This window comes from Falco naumanni, chromosome 4, assembly GCF_017639655.2.
Source record: "Falco naumanni isolate bFalNau1 chromosome 4, bFalNau1.pat, whole genome shotgun sequence".
Classification (NCBI taxonomy): Eukaryota; Metazoa; Chordata; class Aves; order Falconiformes; family Falconidae; genus Falco; species Falco naumanni.
The window spans coordinates 72,460,251-72,482,552 of NC_054057.1; the positions used below are offsets into that span (position 1 = coordinate 72,460,251).

Here is a 22,302-nt window from a genome sequence, read left to right on the forward strand (position 1 = left end):
ATACCTGATGGGAGGGAGTAAAGATGAAGCAGCTAGACTCTTGCCAGTGGTGCCCAGTGACAGGACAAAAGGTAATGAGCAAAACCTGAAGTACAGGACATTCTGTTTAGATGCCTGGAAAAAAAAATTTCCAGTGAGGGTGATCTAAAAAATTTCCCAGACAGTTTGTTGAGCTCCATCCCTGAATAAATCAACACCCAACTCCTGCACCACCGCTGCGGGGCCCTGGCTGGGGCAGCTGGGCAGGGGGCTCTGCTGAGAACCCGGGCCGGTGTCCAGTGTCTGACACCAAGTACTTCCAAAGATGCAGAAAACCCTCTAGAAAGGCAACTATGCAGAAAAGCTCCCCACTCCGCACCCCCCCCCCCCCCCAAAATAAATAATATTCTCTTCATTACCCCAAGTGGGAATGCAATCCTTGTGAAATATGCCAGGTTTACCTCTTTAAATATTCTGTACATCCTTTTCTAAGTACAGGTGGGGTTATTATTCAGCTAATTCCTAGTAATTTTTATGCTACATATATTTATGCATTTGTAAAGTCATGGCTTTTTATTCCCTCCTCCACCATAAATGCCAAAGATACATTATTCCATAAATGCAATTAAATTGTCTTGGAACACATAGCTTCTATGACACCCTTCACCTACATCTGTTGGGGGTCTTGCATGCATTGCATTTTAAATAAAAATAATTTACAAAACAATAATCTGGACATTCTTTTTTCCTCTTCTATTGTCATGGTTAATGCTTCATGAAAATCCTCACAATACTAAAAAACAGTCAAATTTATACAGCTTGTTAATCTTCACAGTGGTCTTGCAGGAATACTACAGAGGTACCAAGTGTGCCCATATACTTTCTGAAGTATACAAAATATCCCACTCACACTGAGAACCATTTTTTCAATGACTGTGCAAAAGAGAAACAAACTTAGATACAGAAAAATGCAATCCTTCACACCTCTGCTTGAAATGGCTGTAGAATAAACATTATGTAAATACACTGGCAGCAAATGACAACTGTACATCATCTTTTCCCTGACTGTTCTGCAACATCTAGCATCTGATGGCCACAACCCAAATAAACAAGGCAGGCTTGAGAGAGGAAGGATTAATATGCTACAGGAAGGCATTCCAGCATAATCACTTTCTTCATTGTGCATTGATTTACAGTTGCACTATTTTCACTTTAAATCTCACTTGTGTATCTAAGATTCCCATATTCCTCTCTTGCACATTCTCTTTATACATATATATAGTATAGTAGTGTAACTATGTAAATAAATAAAATATATAGATATTTCTTTTTTTGTGCTTTCATGATTACTGCATTATCTGTTCTTAGGATTTTTATTCTTTTCTGTATTACAGTGTCCTTTCCATCATTGATGCTGAACCTGCATAACATAATTGAAGTCTCTATATATAGTGTCACATATTAGTAACTGTAAGCTGTAATGCTCACCAGATTCCTTGAACTACAACTAAAGTGCTTCCTTATTTCATGCCAGCTGAAGAGAAAAAGGAACATAACTTAAGGAAAACTGGCAAAACAATACTATTGCCAGATGTCCATCACACAGCTTAACAGCCACCACCCTCTGTGGGAATAATGCCAGTCTCTCAGGAAACTTAAAGAATTATTTTTCCATTTTTTTTGTTGTATTTCAAACCCCTATTGCAAAAGAAAGCCCCACCAAACCTTACAAGTCAACGGTCTATGCAGGCTGGTGGACTGAAACTGAAAAAAAGGGGGGAAAAGGGAAAAAAAAGAAAATATTTTTCATTTATTATTTTTAAATCTGCTTCTAAACCCAAGTTTGTCTCCCTAACTCAACCAAGCATATTTTTAGTTACTTCACTGATTCACATTTAGCTTCAATGCTGTTAGAGAAAACATTTGGTAATCTAACTTATACCCAAAATAAAGCATTTTTTGTTCCTAGGTATGGAATTTTCACTCTACTTTATACTCTTGATGCATTTAAATCTTTTTCTTTTTTTTTTTTTTTTTTTTTTTTGGGGGGGGGGGGGTGGCGGGCCAGGGAAGAAGAATAAAAAGGGTTTGGTCACTCAGTTTGCCAACCAAGCCTACACTGCATATACCATACGTGAGGAATGTGAGGAAATCACAGGATGGTTTTTTTAATCTATAAAGACAGACTTTATTTCGGATGAGCTAAGAATCATCTTTTAGTGAGTAGAACTTAGACAATAATATGAGAGGAATTTGCAGCAATAATTAACAGCTATTGGGAGTAAAACTCATTTAGAAATATAATAAAGTGAGAATCCTTAAACTGACTTCATCTAGAGAAAGATAAAAGAATAGCTTACAGAAACATGGCATGAATTGCATTTACAGTTAGCATCATCTACTTCTGTAACACCTTCCCTTTCCTCTGCTTCTAAAGGAGATACTGTCAAAATTGTTCTTTGTCAGACTTTAGGAAATTGATTTACAACTAAAATTGTAAATTAGAACTTTTACCATCTGCTGAACTCCATCTCAGTAAAGAATTCATCTGCTTGAGGACACTGCATCTCTTGACCACTTGATAGCTAGAGAAAGAGTATCATAACCATTTCTAATTATTACTTACAAAATGAAAGAAAGAAAAGCAGGTCAAAAAATAAGACTCAAAAATGGTAGGTATGATTTTAAATTCCTTCAGTTATTTGCATAGCCATCCAATATGTCTTAATGACTGCAGTTGTGAGATTATATAAATTTATGAAGAATATATATTTATTAACACATATGTTCAGGACTTTTACTCTTCCCTGATTAGAATGTCAGGTGAACATTTCAGCTGAAAGAAAATGAATTGTGAGCTAAAGATGTGCAGTTCTGTCTCACCTGACTTACTCATGTGAAGAGCCTCTAACAGACATTGTGGGGTGCATGCATTAAATTAGAAACCACGCCATTGATTTTTTTTTTTTCAAATTTCCTTTAAATAAAAAGAAAGAAGAAAAGGTTAATTAAGTTCCCTGATGCAATTCTATTAAGAATATCCATGATTACTGTAGCATGAGGAAGATATTTAATTCAAAAAAGAAAAAAAAAAAAAAAAAAAAAAAGGAAGAGGCACTATTGAAATATACAGCTAGTCAACCAGAATGACTCAACAGCTGTAGCTGCTTTAATGTAATGCAGACTCTGAGAATATTATAGCAAAAAAAAAAAATATCCTAACATAAAATAAACCAAGTTTCCACCAGAAGTGTGATGCAGAAAGTCTCATAATCTAATATACAAGTATGAGTTGGTAATATGTAATACTTTTTTGTGTTATCATCAAAATCTTGTATTTTGTAATACAAAGTGGCATTTGACAATATGAGTCATATATCCCTAACTTGATATACTGGCCTACCAGGGTTTTGTTATTTGGATTTCTAGCTTGACCAATTGTGCCAAAACAAAATAAACCATCTCAAAATTTGTTAAGAAATACATTATTTTCAGAGATGTTATGCATGCTTTTACAAGATTCACATTCCACTTTCTGTCGTCTCACAGGTATTCTGTGCTAATTCTGTCAGAACAGAAGCTGCTTGCAGTGTTCTTTGCAAATTTAAATATGACCTTAAATGAAGATATTAATCTACATACTATAAAGTATTATATTAATAGTCACTATACTAAAGATCTATTTGCACAATACAAACACTATCAATTTTTAAGTTGTATCTTAATAGAATATAATATGTTGATTTTCAATATCTAAAAATAACAATACAAAAGATGGCTGTATCAATATCAATTTTTCTCCTGTAGTCATTTTTCTTGTTTAATTCCCTGAAACTAATAACCTACAGATACAAGTGTACTTCATTTTGAAAATAAATTGAAAGTAAAAGTCTTCTTTTGTAACCAGAGAGCAGAGGAGGCCGAAAGCAACTATTAACAGTCTGCAAATAAAAGTTTTTTATATTTGAGTCCAGATTTTATTAACTGCTTGAATTTAGCCTAGCCAAGACATGGTACTTCATTGAAAAGAGTGGAACTGACTCAAAAGATTAATTACAGTAAAATTATCCTAATCTGTCATAAGCTCTGATATAGGAGTAAGAGGAAGTAATTTGTTTCAGTAAAAAGCAATGATCACCAAAGCATGAAAATTAACACTTCACAGAGGTAGATATTAAATGAGAAATATTAGCTGCATCAGCATATTGGAGACAATTATAAACTGCAGAGGACTTCTAAGACTGAGAAATACTATAGTTTATTATGATAAAGTCAATTTCCCCATTCAGTAAATGCTCACTTTGTGAATTTAGCACTGTACTTCTTTCTCCTCGAAGGTAAATTGCATTACTGCCTCACAGAATTTCTCCCACTGTCATTTCCTTTATGCATTCTTGCTTACTTTATCTCATGTAAGCTTATTAATACACAGAAGGCAAAAAGAATCACTGAGTATTACTTATATTATCACTCACTTTGAGTACATGGACAACATCTGACTTATGGTCTTCAAAAAATTATATTAGTGAAAAAAGAGTTTTTTATCAGTTTCAGTCAGTGGGCACTCGTGAGCAGATGAGAGCCCTAGCTGTTTTCTTTTAATGATTGCTTTTTTTTTTTTTTTTTTTTTTTTATGAAGAGAAATATATGTAAAAAGATAAGTACAACTACACAGTGAAGATACTCTGGCTTTACATGCTTGTATTACAGAATAAATTCAACCCAAAGATTTTATAACCACTAGCATTCATACTGAAAGGTACTAATGCATCATTATGATCTAGCAGGTTGCTCGCTGTGTTTTACAGCCTTTCACACTACATTAACCTTTTGTACCTCAAGTATTTATGACCTCGTAAGTAAGTATTTATCAAACTGAAAGCTCATATACAGCACTGTATTTTAGCTATCATTGTTTAGGAACACTTATAATTTCTTTTTGCCAGAATTTTAAATCGTTTTGGTACACAGTCCATATTTTTAACAAAAACATTAATGCAAAGTTAAACTATTTTTCCACAAGTCATGAAAATGACTAGACACAAAATTACTAAATGCCTCAAATATGGTCTCATGCCAATATGAAGAAAACCCTCTCATGCAAATTTTATTCTAAAATAAGAATTTTTTATAAACTGCAAACATACTTGTTATGCTTTTGCAGCATTCAACAGTGTATCGCAGCAAGTACTCCTGGTACAAGAATCCCTGCAATTCCTGAAGTCTTAGATTCTGCACCTATACACCACACTCTGTATTTAACAAAAAATACCCCACCAAATGCAGCAACTGAGGCAGGAGATACGCTGTGTTACACGTCCCCATGCCATATGCATAGCCACATATGAGAAAAAGATCTGCAGTTGACTAACGTATTGTACAATTTTTGCACAAATACAGTGTTGCTTGCAAATATTCTTCTGATGAATGTGAAGTATGAAATGTGAGTTATTGAAACTTACCATGAGCAAGGCAAAACTATAAGCTTAAAAACAGTCTCATAGAATTTATGGCTAACAAACACCACTGCATAAGCTGAGTGTATCTCGGAAAGAAACAATGCCTGTCTCAACTTGTCATTTCTTTGCTCTCTATCAGGGGTGTGTGGCAGGGTAAGGCATTATCCTCCCTTCCATGGGCACCCGAGTGATGGCAAAAAGAAAAAAAAACCAAACAAAAAAACAAACAGACAAAAAAAAAAAAAAAAACGAGGGGAAGGGGGACTATGGGGAAAAATGTCACATGGGAAGGGAAAAAGGGGCTCTGCTGCTTTGTTATCCTCTTCTGCACACTTATGCAGGGACACCGGTTGAAAGCACAAGAATTCAGTCTCAACCTCTAAGGGATTTCTGCTTGCTGGTAATGACACTGAGATATAGATTACTACTGGCCTTGCCTGCTGCATTTACTGCAGAAAAGAAACCCCAAATATAAATAACTTTGTTACAGACGGAATAGATCAAGGAGTTGTTGTGCTTTGCTCTTTATAGCGCCCTCCTCCACCAAGATGTTGTCCGTTGACTCTCCTTCCCAGCCACGCCCCTTGTCCGTGTTGTGATCGCCTGCCACCTGTCTTACAGCTTTCTCAAGACTTTGCAATCCAGGTTTTAAACTCAACAAGTCAGTAAGTCAAAGGCTAGTTTTCAATTTCCCCCCCTTGCCAGCCATGGGTCCCTGTATCTGTAAAGCTAAATGACACAGCAAAATGCCCTCGTATTTAACATGCTACAGGGACTTTTAGACCCTTGCAACCTGACCTTTGCCATGATCCCAGCAACAGTCATGTTCATCATATTTCATGTCCCATCTTTGTCTCCTCAATCCCATTACTCTGTGAAAGACAGCTAGAAACTACACCAAAAGAGATGCATCTTGTCATGTGTGGTAACATCTCAGCACATATCCCGAAAGGGGTGTGCAGGTGGACACAGAGATGTTCATTTCACATGGTCTGCAGGGTATGTCTGCAAGTTAAACCAAGCTTCAGAGTTTTGACTTTTTTAAAAAAGGAATAGATTTCCTAAGTAACAGAGTACCTTACGAACTTTTTTTCTTATTCATACACCTGAAACATAGCATTCACACAAATCAAGCTTAGACTGATCCGCTCAACGCTCAATGCTCCAAAAGCACACATCATTTCAAAATGAAATTTAGCAACAGCATTCTGTTGTTACGGGAAAAAGACTCACTCTCAGTCTAGACACTTGGGGCTCAGGACAGCCAGCTTCTGAAATCTATTTGTTACAGATTTGCCTCTGGCAGCTTATTTAAACTACTTGCACCCTAGTTCCTTCACTGCAAAGGTGGAAAAACCAATAATTGTAATTCAGCAGAATCTCACAAAATGGTCACAAGGATGAAATCAATCTTTTTATGAGATGCTTGGAGGGAATCATCCTCTAAACTCAACAAGAAAGAAATAATCACACTAGATTAAAGCAGTAGCATCCCATTCAGAAACATCTCAGCATTATAGTCCACTCCCAAATTAAAGAACTCTTGAATATAAAGAAACATCTTTATGATTTGAGGCCACAAGCTTATTAGCTCTCTATCTCAAATTGTTTTGTGCTTCTCCATGAGAGCGGTAGGAAAAGCAATTCAACTTCCCTCATATAAGGAATCACCACCTGGTAAAATGTCAGAAATTTTAGAGAAAACAAAGAAAGGTCGCCTTGTATTCAAAATCAGATTAGAGCAGCCCTATAATGCACCAATAGATTGCCTTGTGCCCTGACAAGCTGCTAGGAATATAAACCCCTTAGTCCCTCAGCTGCACCAAAGCACACAACACATTCTGGTCCTAAGGCAGTAACGCAGCATGTCATACATCCTCCTTCAGTCACTGTGACATCTGTATGAGAGGAAAAACCACAGTAAGATTTCATAACATTGGTTACATCTCTGTGACAAGGTAATTCATCAGCACCAACAAGCTTGTACAGTGCAATGCTGAACCCCCATGTTATATTCCTGCAATATTAATATCAGCCTCAGGTATTTGGTGCATTTCCCACTCAGTCTTTACTATACAGGAGAGTGGACAGTGAATTCATGACTAGGGAAGACTGAATCAAACTAAGAAAAAACCCTCTTTGAGCCCTCATAACACTCAAAGCTCGCTCTTTCAGTGATAAAACTGGCCAAAACATGCACTAGGATATTAATTCCACAAACCTTATCAAAAGAAGATCAAGGTACAAAGGTATTTTAGGAAATGTAAGCACAATAAATTTATCACCTGGGCACTATTCAATTTACCAAAGAGCCCACCTGTAAGTAATGTAAATAACATTTGGCATGAAATGCCTACTCTTACTGAAAACTGCTGAGCAAATACCACATTTGATTGCTGCATTTGACCAGTAGGGCAAGGTGTTACAAAGCATCCCCAAAGGATTAGTACTTTAAAGTAAATCTCAGGGATTTCCTATGTAATTCCCATTTCTTCCTCCAAAAACCACGATCAAGAAAAATTTCTTGTAGTAAATGGATGGTTTGTTGCAGGGGCAACACATTTCAAAGAACACACCACCAACCAGCCTCCTTCCCCTCTTTTCAGTCCCAAGAGCAAGAACATACACCTGAGGGTGCACAGCTTTCCAGAAAAGCATGGAATATGCTTGTAATGCTCATGAAACCACACACTGTAAAACAGATTCAGGTCTAGTCTAAACTCAGATGATTATTCCAATACTTGTGGAATGACTACACTATACACACAGTAACCTTCCTGTGAATGTGTTAAGTAATAGTGAGTAACTCTACGCTGAACGAAAAAGTCTCCTTTTACTTTTAATAAAGACAAAGTTCAATTCTTCATGAAGAAAATGGATAGATAAATAAACAGATAGTTGACAATACAAAACTTGAATATTCGGGAAGATGAGCCCTCCTTCCTGCCCACTGAAGGCAAAACTCTTAAAAGCACAGGACACAGTTAAGTTCCATTTAAATAAAAGAAAAACATACCAGGCTCCTAAATTATGCTAGCTACCTGGTTCTAAACTTAGCAAGTCTAAATGATCAGGATCTGAAATACTTGAATCAGCACATCAAATCAATAATGTAATGAATTAGAAAGCTACTCAAATTTGGGGCAATACATTACGTGTGTTTAGGTTAAGGAAACTGGAGATTGCTAGAGACTAGATTCAGTTTGCTACCTGAAAAGATTGTCACTAGAGATATTAAACATGCCAGGGCATATGTGACTGGTAGGGCAGCTACATTTCTCAGTCAGAAATATGACATATAAAATGGCTTAATTTTGCTATAAGCAAGACTTGCTACACATGCATAGTTATGATTATTATGACCTGTATCATCTCGCACACAGTGAGTATATGCTACGTTTCTAAGCATGTAATAGTCTATTTGGGAATCTTACTTTTGAAAAAAACCCAGACAAACATCCCAAGTCCTCAAATTACATCTGAACAGAAGTTCCAGGCAGAAAAATTAGATGGACTGAGCTAAGGTGGACACATGGGAGCCTGAGACAGAGTAAATTTGCTGTTCTGAAATAAGCATTTGGAAAAAAAACAAACAAAGCCAAAAAACTTAAAAACAAACCCACAAAACAAAACAAAACCAAAAGCAAAATGAAAACAAAAACAAAAGAAAAACACATCTGTGTTGCAAACAAAACTATCTTTTGCTGTAAATATAATAATGAAAAGAGAAAAAAAACTTGGCTTTTCCATTAGAACACGCAGAACAGAATCAGTGATTCAGACACTAGTACCTTTGATTGAACATGTTTCGTCTATAAAACATTAGAATCTTTGAAAAGTTGACTTTGCAGTACACACAAAAAGAAAATTAACATGGGAAATGGCTGCAAGTTTCTTTTGAGAGAGAACAGAGGGATAAAAGGACTGCATCTGCAATACTTTTAACTCAGTGGGGAAAAAAAGAAAAGAGGGATCCTAACTCAAAAATGAGAGGAAGAAAATTCTAAAATTGGAAATGCTTGCTGGAGACAGGAAGAAAGCCAATAACAATATTTTATGCTGGTGTGAAAGTGCTTTCATTGCATGCATAAGCCACTTCACAAGTACAGATACTGCCAGGCTGTACGTTAACTTCAGCAATTCTACAATGAGAGGAGCCTGCAGCGTCCCATAGCTTTATAACTACAAGTATATGCTAAAGATTACCTTCAAAACATAATTTTAAATAGCTCTAATGGTAGCCACTATTGGATATCTTTGTGTATATCAGCAGGTAGTGATATTTCAAGCACAAGCTTCATGTCTCAAATAATGTATACTACTCAAATAAAATGTCACCCATCAGCTTGTATTAATGGAAAAATCTCAGAGTGCAAGTGTATCCAAACACAACTACCCAGGAGCTCTGCAAAAACTCAGCCACCCCTCATGCTGGTATCTATCCCTGAATCTAATAATTATGTAAGCAGTTCTGTTTGATTATTATGAACACCCAAATACAACTTTTTCAGTTTTAAGTGCTTGCAAGACTTATCTCTGAGGTTTAAACCGTATTTTGTCAAAGTACTGTGTACCACGGTGCAAATTTGCTGGGATATAGTATCACCCACTCCTGAGCATCAAATGATGTTCATGCATTAGAGTTGATTCTATGTCTACCTTACAAACATGTCTACTACTCCAACTTTTAACTTTTTGATTTTGTAAATCAAAAGAAAGACATTTTAAACACCGAGAATCTTAAACAAGCGTCCCAAAACCCTTGTAATGTATTTTAAGCTTGCAACTTTAAGGGAAAATTGTAAAAGGAAAAAAAAAAAGAAAAATAAAAAAAATAAAAAAAGAATAAAGAAAAAAGTTTTTCAATTTGCTTAAATTCTACCTTTTAATCTGATTTTTAATTCTCTCACATCCTTTACTTTTTAAAACCATCTAATATTTTTTCCCTAAACACACTGTCAAAACTGGAATACATTCTGTATTAAGAGCAGAAAAAAGTGACATTCATATAGAACGATAAAGCTTCAACTATTTCTGCTGCTCCAGGTTAGGACAGTGTTGCAGCTGTCCCTGTCCAGTTGTTTTGTGGTTTTAGGTGGGGGTTTTTTGGTTGGTTTTTGTTTGTGTTTTTTTTTTATTTTATTTTATTTTATTTTATTCTTATTTGAAAGTAAGAGCTTATGTATGAGAACAAGGAAGTAAAAGTATTCAGGGGTGAAATTCAGTGTCTGTTTTGTTAAATTTAGTAACACTGTACTTGAAAACTATGTAAGAAAGGATATTAAGAGGAGGGGACTGAGTCCACAAGAAATCATATTCCTTAGCACAACCCAAGTGTTTTCATACCCCTAAACCCAATAAAACAAGGGACAAATACGCTGAGCAAACAGATTACAGAACTGCTGCATTTGCAAGTAAATGCACAAGTTAAAAGCAAATTTCTCTGGCCTAAACTATTATTTTTTCCTCATTGTAAGTTAAAAAAAACCCTCATTTCTTTTTGAATACCATGTCATGTTACGATTAATAATTTCAAATACTTTAAGTAAGTTCACATTTTATAATTATATTTTTGGCAATATATCTCTTTAAATAAGGGCAGGAATAACATAACATTTTATGTAATAAAAACATAGTACAAAATAAATATATCACATCATTATGAAAAGCAAAATTAGGTGTCCCAGCATTATTATGACTTGAAAACAGTAAATTTACAGAGTTTCCAATCAGTTTTGTAGACATCTTTTATCTCACACATTATGTGCTTATAATCCACAAGATCTTTTATTAACTGAAGCTACGATTACAGAAGCTTCATCTGCAAACACTAATTAGCACAGACAGACTTAGATCTTTCTTGATAGCTGGGTGATCATGCCTGCAGTATGTTGCAGTGTTGGTACACACTGTTTTCAAATCAAATATTTAGATACTATTCTGGAACAGCTGGAACTTATGTGATTCCTTATTAAATTAAATAGTTGACATCTTTTGACGCATTTTTTATAGCAGCAACAAAAAGACACGGGCATAGAAAAGACTTGATGATTGTAATCACGCTTTCCTATTCTCTTTTGATTGAATTAGAAGGCATTCTGCTGATTCTTTTTTCTTCTTTTATAAATCAGCGAATAAATGAAAAGTATTTTAATCACAATCTAAAGCAGAAAGGCACAGCAAGAGAAACCTTCAATTCTTACTTTACAGGGTATAAGGAAGCTGGGAGGCAGTGCCAGTCTTAATACAGAATCTGCCATCAGTCAATATATAAAGATTGAAAAGTCCTCAATGGCAAACAATTTTTGAAGTCCTCTGTTCCATCGATAGTTTCATGTTCTTTGCCTACCGCACTTGGAGGTGTTGCTAGACCTCGTTGCAGAGGCTCATGACAAGCTGTCACACGGGCACTCTTTAATCCCCTCCTTCTCACAAGCATTTTTACAGAATTTACTGCTGCAGCTGTGAAGGACCTGAAGAGTACTTAAACATGCTCCTGCCCTTTGGAGGTGGATTTTAAATGGGCACCTCAGAATTTGTATACTGGGGTAAGACTCTTGACTGTAGTTAAGAGGCACTTCCCAGAAATAGAAGAGAAGATCAGTGACAGTGGCAAGTGTTTCAGTGGTGTTTCAATGGGTGAGACTTAAAAAGATCTTGACTGGAAAAGCAAATGCAGAAAGTCCCTTTAAGCAAGAGTAGTAGATGGCCTGAGGGGTGTCTCTTAGAAAGTCATCGAGAAGCTTTTATAAATCAAAAAAGGCAGCATGATATGCTGATACTGCAACATAACTGCCTGGGATACCATCTGACAAAACATCTAGAACCAGCAAGATGCAGCAAGCTACATACAGAAATACCAGAGGATTCGTTTGTGCTCTTCACATCAACTCCATATGCCCTGCAGAAGATTACATATTCTCGCCATGCCACGTTAAAATTAATGGTAGCTTGCTCTGTAACTCCTACTGGGGGTCGGGGGGGGAAATGCAATAAACTACTGATATGATCTTGGAATGAGAAGAAACAGGAAGCAGAGACAAAGCAGGCATGTTGAAAAATAACACTAAAGGGAAAAACAGAGGAGGATTACAAAAAGGGAAGTGTTGTAAAGATGAAAAGGAAGACAAAACAACTAAAATACACACAAAGATTAAAAGCAGGCAAGAAGCAAGAAACAGGAGAGGCAGGTTTGGCTTTTATGTAATTCTGTTTTTGAAATCAATGATTAATTTTATATGTATATTAAACTTTCTCAGTATATCAAGAAATATTTACCCTCTATCCCCTGCAGTGCCAACAAAACAACTAATTGTTCACCTTCAGTTACATAAGTAAAAAGCACAAAGCATATGGCAACTACACACATCTCAAAAAAACCTCCAATAAGATCAAGCTATACTTTAACCAGCTGACACTATATTTTGAAGTTAAGAACTGCTCACAAACAAACATGAAAGAATCTCAACTTTATATAGAGCAACTGAGTAGGTTTCACATGAAGAGAAACTGAACAGTGGTTTTGCTTTTGCTGTGGAAGAACTGCATGTAACGTTTTGCTAGAGGCATTCTACTCTAAATGCATATTTTGATTAATTAATCATCAAATGTGTACATTATTTTAAGTAGTGTCTAGCTACAAGATGCAACTGCAAAGTATAAACTGCCTTAACTGGGAACAAAATCTGTAATAACAAGAGTAAATTTAGTTTTAAGAGTACCTAAATTCATAAAATAAAGATACTGATCTGTGCATGTATTATTATTCTAATTTATTGATGTTATACATTTAAAGCATTTTGGTTTCAATAGAAATCAGAAAAGCATAGTGATAAGAAAAGAAATAGGGTTTTTTACACAGTGATGTTCATATTAAAATTAGAAAACTATTTCCTAAGAAGCTCAGATTTCATGAAGGCAGTTACCTTACTCCTATCAATATTTTTAAACATTACCTACACTTTACAGTACAAAGCTATGTGTGCTTTCATAGCCAAAGTCCAACTCCTATAGCCCAATTGCCTGAACAGACCTCCTAGCTGCATTCTCGTCTCCCAGTAGAACCAGGACAAAAAACCCCATACTGTTCTGGTCTTCCTCAAACTGCAGCAACTATCCTGACATGTAGATTACTATTTCCAGGAGTACTGGGTCTGCGTGGCCAGGTTTTGGTAACGGGGAGGCTACAGAGATGGCTCCTGTGAGAAGGTGCTGGCAGCCCCCCCCCCGTGCCAGTCAAGGCCGGCCGGTGCCAGGACGGACCCGCCGCTGGCCAAGGCCAAGCCTGGCAGTGATGGTGGCAGCGCCTCTGGGGTAAAATATTTAAGAAGGGGGGAAAGTTGCTGTGCAACAGCAGCTGCAGCTGGAGAGAGGCGGGGGGCTGTGAGAGCAGCAGCCCTGCAGCCCCCCAGGGCAGGGCAGGGCAGGAGGGGGCCGGGGGGCTCCAGGCGCCACAGCAGAGGTTCCCCAGCAGCCCAGTGAGGCCCACGGTGAGGCAGGATGTGTCCCCCTCTGCCCATGGAGGTCCATGAGGGAGCAGACACCCCCCCCAGCCCGGGCAGGACCCCACGCCGGGGCAGGGGGTGCCCGCAGGAGCCGTGACCCGCGGGCAGCGGCGCTGGGGCAGCTCCTGGCAGGGCCTGTGACCCCGTGGGGAGAGGGGCCCGGGCTGCGGTGGGGTTGGGGCAGGGCTGGGGACCCCGCGGGGACCCCTCTGGGGCCGGCTGGGCCTGAAGGACGGCAGCCTGTGCAGGAGCAGTCACAGGGGGCAATTTAAAACGACCATCCAAATCTTCCTGCATATCACAGACCAAAACCAGCAGAAAGCACATCCAAGACTATCAGCTCAGCCTAACTGCTTTTCTGGTAAAGTCTGAAAGGAAAAACTAACCGCTCCCTGAACGCATATCTAGTTAATAAGAAAATTGTCCTCTGTCTGCTTCTGCCTGTGATGCATATTTCACCCTGTCACATCACTGGTAGACCATAAAGCAGCTTCACACTTACAGATGGATTCACCTGCTTGCAGGTTAAGCCAAGACAGATCGACATGCCTTGCTCCTGTCTTTCTAATATTGACGGATAGCAAAGTTAGATGTTTGAATCAAGTCTCTCTTTCATACTGACCCTAGAAAGGGAACAGATTAATCAGGAAGAAGTGGTAAGTAAGCCCACACATGAGTAACATTTAATTAAAGTAATTCTGTGGGCAGGTAGGTGGGCGTGTGGGAAAGCTGAAGAAATAGGTATGTGGGAGAGGAATGGAAACTTGTGAGTACAAACAGGATTTGAAAAAAAAAAAAGTATTTTCAGGTTTGGGTTGAGGGGTAATAGGCCATTAAGCCATCCTTAACTGAGACCTACGTGTCGTCATGCAGGAGAGTACATTTAGCTCTTGTGTAACCCTGGACAAAGACTGTCACATTAACAGAAGTTCAGCCTTATGACTTATGGAAGAAAGGAAGCCTACCTGGATGATCTTCATAGCTTTTAACTACAAACCTTGTTAGTTTTCCATCTGCCTGTGCTACCTGACCATTCGGACCTCTCTAATGGAGAGTCAGTTTCTTGCAAGCAAGGACCTAAGATGTTGATGGTTAACCAAGAAGTTACAAGCATGTTCTCCACATGCCATTGCATAAAGTACTCTACCCCACGCAATATACAAATTTATACTGCAATTACAAAGAGTTGGTACAGGGAGGAATCAATGACTTCTGATAAAGTTGCAAACCATTAACTATCATTTGCATGCCAATTACAAGAGAATGGAAAACATCATCAGTCTTACCTAGCCTAGCACAGCTAGTCCTGCATTTAGTGAAAATGAGAGTTAATTGTCACCAAAAAAATGCCCCCTGTAAGGATCAGGTTTAATTACCGTGTTACAATGTGAAGCAAAGATGCAGAAGGTCAAATACAAAGGAAGTTGTAATGAGCTATTTCACCATACCAAGATCCCCTTTGAAATTTATGCTCAGTTTATTCAGCAAAATGTGCAATAAATGTTTTTCTCAATGCATCAGAACCCAAAGCACAGCCAAAGCATTTGGATGCCACAGCTACTTAGACTGCATAGAGAGAAGACAAAGTCAATAATGGAACATGTAGAAGGATTGGTATGGAGCAGCAGCCCAAGAGCCAACACAAAGTTGTCTACTGATAACACAAGAAAACTCAAAAAATAATATTGTTAACTTGTTCAGGGCCAAGCAGGGAGAAAATTGTTTAGTTGGTCAATTAAACTTGACAGATCAAAAATTAATTGGTAATGCTTTTTAGAATAAATGTTTCAAGTTGGAGTAATATGATCATATCTCTGGTTGATAATGTGATTGAAAACACCTCTGCAATGTTTTCTATTTTAAATCTGCCTTAGAGTTGGCTGGAATTACCTGCTCAAGTGATCGAAGAACTGTTATTCAGCCCCACAATGAACATTCAGAGGGGTATTCAATGGTGTTCAGCTAATTTATTTGAGCAAACATGACTAGAGATGAAAGAGCATAATTGCTGTCTTTATCCCTGCGTGGGGTTTTTGTTTTTGGGGAGGATCTTCAGCTGTATTACTTCACTGATTTCAAGCACTTAAAAATCATGCGAGGAAGTTAAAATTGCAATATCTCAACACCCAACCCCCCCACCCCAAATAATAATTGTCATGCCTTCTGTTTCAATATCACATTTGAAATCTTTTCTTGTTATGAGAATCAAAAGGAAAAAGAAGCCACGGTGACACCTAAATCACAAGAACCAGTTACCGAGATTTCAGAACACGAGATGCGCTGATAGGCATGCAGTGGCACAGTCAGCTGGCAGCGTGACAGCTGCTCTCCTCACACCAGGTACCCACTCACAGAATGACAAGTACTTTCCCGCAGTAAAGCCCAAGTTAACTCAGCAACACAGGAAAAGGAGAGGTGGTTATCTCCTTACCAGGCAAAACAACTAAGTACGCAAACAGCCACTTTTTAGACAGTATCATAGAAAACAGTTGCTTTAAGGTTTTGTGTATCCTTGAGAAAAATCTATTTTAGAGCCTGCACTGACACATGTAGCTGCAAAAGTGAGCAATACGTTCCTGCTATTCCTTAGCATAAGCAAAGAAACACATGTGGGGCATAGTTACAAAGTTTACACGCAGGGCTCTCAGCAAGGAAGCCTCTTAGAAGGAATAATGCCTATGATCACAAGTCATTACCGTGGCCTTGCCAAACCAGCACAGCATTATGTTATCTATTTGGGATGTCAGTTTTGATCTCTTTACTATAGAGTAGGAGCCGGACCAGGTTGCTCGCTTCTGCAGCTCTGAAGCACTCGGGGTCTTGAAAAAAGCTCCTTGAAATATTTTCTTCAAGTAGCAGTTGGGACCAAATATAATAGGTAGTATAAATGAAATAGCATACCATGCTGATACAATAGCCTACCTACACCAGCAGGATATGATTTAGATGAATAAACACTGCTGTAACAATTGTCAAATTATTATCAGCCATCTAGCATACTGGTGGCAAACATCTATAGACAAAAATACAGAATGGAAATAGAATAAAAACTGGGTCATTGATAGTAGTTGGGGAAAAAAAAAATATCTATGTGGAAATCTGACTTGCAAGACAGCCCACTTCATGGTGAAAAGTTCCTTGCTCCTCCACAGAAGGAGCACAGTCCTCTGAGTGCCACTAGTTTGAGACACACTGTTGTAAAAACAGCTGATGGACAACTGTAAACCAAGTAGGATATAGCCCACTGATTAATATGGAATAGAATTTCTTGAAACAGCTAACGTATCTGACATCCTCAGGAGATGGACAGATCAGGAATAAAATAGTAGGAAAGCAAGAGTGGAAGAACAATCAAGTTCAACATGGTGAATACTTTTCCAGTCCAGAGCATCACTAAGCCTTCCCAAATCCTTAGATGAAGAGATATCCTCTGAGATATGACTAAGGAATGGACAAGCCTGGACATAATTAACACCAAGAAAAGAAACCATCAAACTTACAAGCCATTAAGATCTCAAAGAACATACACAATTTCAAGGTAAAGCAGGACAACAGTTATAACAGACATGCAGTATCTAATATATCAGTTATTCTCACACAGTAGAGTATCAAGTTCATTGGATGCCACATGAGGAACTTTGGTAGTAACAAAGCTGAAATTTAGTCATAACAGCAAACTTATACATAAAATACCTCATCATCTTCAGTGATCACAGCCAAAGCACACCTTTGCACTACATGTCTTCCACAGGACCTCAGCAGCACTGCATCCCCGTGCCACGCTGGTTATTGATTCAGAACCACTTCAGACAGAAAAGCACTATGCACTGATCCACCAACACTCCTCCAAGTAACCTGCTTTTTCCCTCCAGGACTCCTATCCAAGCACACAACTTATCAAGGCTTTTCAGCCTGTGGAATCTGGTGAAGTCCCTGCCCAAGGCAGAAAGCCTGCACAAGAGGCTCGAGTTTTCTCTAACGCAAAAGTAGAATGAAGTTTAGGGCAGAATATTTTTTGTACACACACACACACACCACAGAGCATTATTAAAACCTCAGTTTTTACCATACCATATTTACTTTCATTATTAGTATAAGACACTTAGAATAGGAAACATTACAGAAAAAACATTTACTTTTATATTACTGCTTTCTTACACATGCCCAGTAAACGCCCTTTGTATCTACATACTCATTGCCCACTGACATCAACATAAGCTGAGCATGAAAACCACAGGCAAAAACTGAACAAGTTTTACTCTCGGAACAATGTATGTACAATGTGTTTGCATATATACATATGTACACAGGTAAAAGGTGATATGATATTTCATAAAATGATCAAAAGTCTGTCTTAAAAATACATTAAAATATGTAACTATTTAACATAACACTCAAACCCACTCTGCAAAATCATCAGACATTACTTTTACCATAACTTTTTAACACACTTACCATTGATCCATCCTTCTTGAAAGAAGCAATTTACTATTTTTGTTAATGACTAAAAGCACGTTTGATGCTATGCAACTCCGAAAGTCTACCAACCAGCACTTAAATAACCCAGTACTGGATGAGTATTGATTGTGCATATACTCAGATGGACTACTTCCTTGATTAAAGTTAAACAAATATATTGATCCAAAAAGATGAAAACCGTATTATTCAGAAAAGACTCAAAGTAACTTTTGACAGTATTTTATTACCTACAGAAGATTTCGTATTATTTCAGCTAAATCATCCTGTCTTTGAACATTTACTTCCCTTTTATCTGGTATATTTTCTCCTGTTTCACAGCATCTGAATATGAAGTTAGCAATCCCTATACATGCAACCTAAGAACCTCTTGTGCCAAACACTTACCCTAATAGAATCTTGTTTTACACTTTTTCAGCAAGTAATGGATAAAAAAAAAAATCACTAGGAAGTACACTTTTTGGAAGTACAAAAGAATTTCTCACCCCACATCCTCACTGCGAGATGAATGTCCATTAAATTACACGTGAATTGATTAAGGATAACATGCAGAAAAGTCTTAACAATCTCAGAACATTCCATACTCCTCAATTGCAATTTTCAAAGAGCTTGGTAGTCAGTTCAAGCAAAAGCAAGCAAGACTGTTCTCTCTTAACTGAAAAGAACTTTGGAATCCAACTAGGAGAGAAGTGGAAGGAAAATGGCAGGTTTTTTGATAGGGTAGATACCCAAGGCAGTTGGAAGTCCACAGAAAGTCACTGCTACAAAGGACAAAAGATACCCAGAGCATTATATGCAGATATTATGTGTGCTCCCTGGAGCAGCTCAAGGTATAAAAAGGGTCTGTGCAACAGTTTGTTGTAAAAAGTAAAATCCGAGAGGAAAAAAAAGGATCCCTTCCTATTAAGTTCTCAGCAAAATATTTTAGTTTTAATCAAAGAAAAGCATACACTCTCTTCTGATCAGATTTGCCTGCTTTAATAGCATATAGAAAATACTATATATTCTGTAATCCTGTATTTATTAATGTCCCACACCAAGTCCAAGCTGGTTTCAAGCACTGTCACTTTGGCTTGGTAGTACTATACATCCATTTTGAAAGGCTCTGACTGACCAAAGACAACACAGGAAACCTTTACTAGAGGCTACAGATTCTACTCCTAAAGAAATCAAGTCTATAGATTTTCTATATTAAGAGCACACTACTGTACACAAAATTGCAAACCCGTAATAAAACTGATGATCAGAATCTTGTTCAATTTGCAGCAAATTGGGATACCAACAGTGGTTCCAGCTGGGCTGGGATCACACTGTGATGTAGTAAAGGAATCAACAAAAGTTGCATGGAACCTTTCGATTTTTATCTCTATTATTTATAACTTTATCGAGGTTTAGGTAGCACTAGACCCAATGTGAGCTCTAGCTTCCAGTGTCTAATTCTTTCAGACAAAAAGAAAAAAACTGGGACACAGAAAAAGCCAGGGTATGTGCCTAGCCTCACTGTGCAGTAAGATCTTCATGGATGAGGTTAAGTCACTTTGGTACTAGTTCTACAAATTAGATACAGTGCCCTGCAGTTTATTAGCTTTGTATTTCAAACTTTTATGATGCATTTTTTGAATATCTCCAGCTTCACATGTACATAAATATGCACATGAATAAGAAAATTCAAAAATTGCTCTTGCCTCCAATAGCTTGCCTAATCCACATTAATCACAGCAGCATTCTTTTGTGAAAGACTGATCAATTGATCATTCGTCTTATAATGTTTACTGAAAGGAAACTATGTAAAAATATTGGAACCTACCAGGGCTACTATGTCCCCACATCAATTCAACTTAAAATTCTTGAAGACTCAAACCCAGCTATTCTAAAAACGAGCAGGAACTGGAAAGAAGTATTTTTTTCCTTCAACAATAAAGACCACATGGAGTTACAAAGTTGACACAGTGCTATTGAAGCTCTGTTTCATAATAAAAACATATATTATTGAACCTACAGAGAGATGTACACAGCTGAACCCTCGTAACGTTACAAAGCCCCTGTCAAATCTGCCTGGGATCTATCTGCATATACTTATATATAATCTCTGTACAGCATGTTAAGTGAAATGCTAATGAGACACTGTGTAACAGATTTTAGAACTAGGTACCCATAATTAAATTGTGCAAACAATATTTGACTGTGCATTTGTAAAACTAACCGGTGAGTAATGTGTTAAATGTCAAAGCTACTTTGAACAATGTAGATCAACAGAGATACACTTCTTGTAAACTTGTATTTTCAATGCATTGATCTCCAGGGAGGAATAGTATCCGTTGCAATTTAGAAAAAAAACATTTTTATTTTTTTTTCAAACAAAACAAAACAAAACAAAACTTTCTCAAAAATACCCTAAAGTCAAAAGTAAGGAAATCTAATTCTTTATAAACAGCATGGGAGCTACTTCAAAACATTATGCACATTCTTCTGTAAAAAAGGAAAGAGGAAGGCAAGAAAAGGTTCCAAATAAAAAGAGCAAATAACTATACTATATTCCCCAAATACAAAAGGTTAGTGGAATTGAAGTATTATCCTTCAGAGAATGGAAATTCACTCCATGTGGAACCAGAAGGGAGAAAGTGTATGACAGGTAAAATATAAGTTGGATATTAGGAAGGCAAAAAGGAAATAAGAAAAGCAGATAGCAAAGGATACAAAAACAAATAACAATAAAGCCTATTAGTATATCAGAAGCAGGAAACTTTCAAGGGAATCATTGGATTTGCTAGAGCTGGGATTGAATACAGCACCTGAAGAAGATAAGGGCATTGCAGACAATCCAAATTATTTCTTTTCATCAGCCTTTGCCATGGAAAAAGTTGGAAAAAACGCATACCTGACTTTTCTGATAAAGAGACTAACACTTCTTCAAACTGATAAATCAAAAAGGGGTGAAGAAACACAATAAATTGAAAACAATAAATGATGAAGGATGAGCTCCTGTCCCACTCACATCGACAGGTGTTTTACCATTGATTTTCGCACTAACGGTCTTTTACTTCAGAACTGAACAACAGACCAACAGTTTCAAAGTATGAAACAGCTGAGCTGGGCATTGCAGTGGACTGTTCAGTGTGCAGCTGTGGTCAAAAGAGCAAGCAGAATAGCAGAATATAAAAAGAATGAGATAGGGACAGTAGGAAAGATCATACCTTTAATCACTGTCCAATCTTTTCTGGAGAATCTATTCAGCTTAGGTTCCTGCTCTAAACCAGCAACAGTGCATATGGCAAGAGTTTGACAACAGTAAAAAATAATTATGGAAGATAATTTTAAAAGGTAGAAAGAACCAGGAAGTTAACTTAGCAAAGAGATGAATAAGAGGGGACACTGTAGAGCTGCAAAGGATGCTATAAGATATATGTAAATAGGATGGTATTCAACTTAAACTTTCTCACACCACTAAAGCAAAGGCCCAATCAGGGCAATAAAAAGTTACCATGTCAAAAATAATATGCCCAAAACATTTTACTGCATAAACTGCAGAACTATGTAATTAATTCACAAAGACATCTCTATGATAATCACAAGGAATATTTTTGTGTGATTGATATTGCTTATCTTTCTTGTTGATACCCATATAAAGAAATCAGTGACACGGCAATAAATATAAGTCCTCTGAAAACTCATTTAAGGGAGCGTGCTTTCCCTTTTCTCTTGCTCTAATGCATGAAACTTTTCAGGTTTGACATATGCCAGGCAAGGAAGGGAAGGGAAGATGAGGTATGGAGCACGGTGGCAGCAAGGACAAGGACAGCTAGCAGAGGTGTTTCAAGCACATGCTCAAATTGCAGCATGCTGTCTGTTCTGTGTTAGATCCTACACATGTAATACAGGTGGTT

The 22,302-nt window shown here is 37.4% G+C and overlaps 1 protein-coding gene across 25 annotated transcripts in view; it reads right to left on the reverse strand.

Annotated features, from left to right (window-relative positions):
• The window catches only part of RBFOX1 (RNA binding fox-1 homolog 1), a 916,301-nt gene that overhangs the window by 117,995 nt on the left and 776,004 nt on the right, over positions 1-22,302 (reverse strand). The window lies entirely within an intron of this gene.